The following is a 488-nucleotide window of genomic DNA, read 5'->3' as shown; positions in this document are numbered from 1 at the left end:
TATGAATAAAGCGACTCCTTTGAGTACTCCAATGGTAAATAGATCTCTAGATGTTGAAAGAGATGTTTAAAAGATCATGGTAAGATCTCATATAAATAAGTACTTTGGAGATGCTAATGGTAATAAAGCATATGTGAGCGTATATGTCTTGCGAGTTGTATTTGATTAAATATACTTTTAGACACTAATGTCTTTGCAAGATACAGTTCATTTTTATTAATGGAAATTAAAACGGCGTCGAGAATATATATGTTCTCTCCAAGGTATGTTTTAAATTAGGGTTGATTTATTCTAGAAAACCTGAGTTTGGTATGGTTTTGCAGATACATGATATTTATAAAGTCGAACACAAACTGGATATGGTTTTACAATTGGTGAAACCACGATTACATAGCGTTCCGAGAAACGATCCTAGGTTTCGACTTCTTCAAAGCATGTCGAGAATATGTTTGGCTTCGGTCAATGAGTCACAACATATAAGAATTAAG

Source organism: Brassica oleracea, chromosome C3 (assembly GCF_000695525.1).
Source record: "Brassica oleracea var. oleracea cultivar TO1000 chromosome C3, BOL, whole genome shotgun sequence".
In the NCBI taxonomy this organism is placed as follows: domain Eukaryota; kingdom Viridiplantae; phylum Streptophyta; class Magnoliopsida; order Brassicales; family Brassicaceae; genus Brassica; species Brassica oleracea.
Note: the sequence above shows the minus strand (reverse complement) of the source record.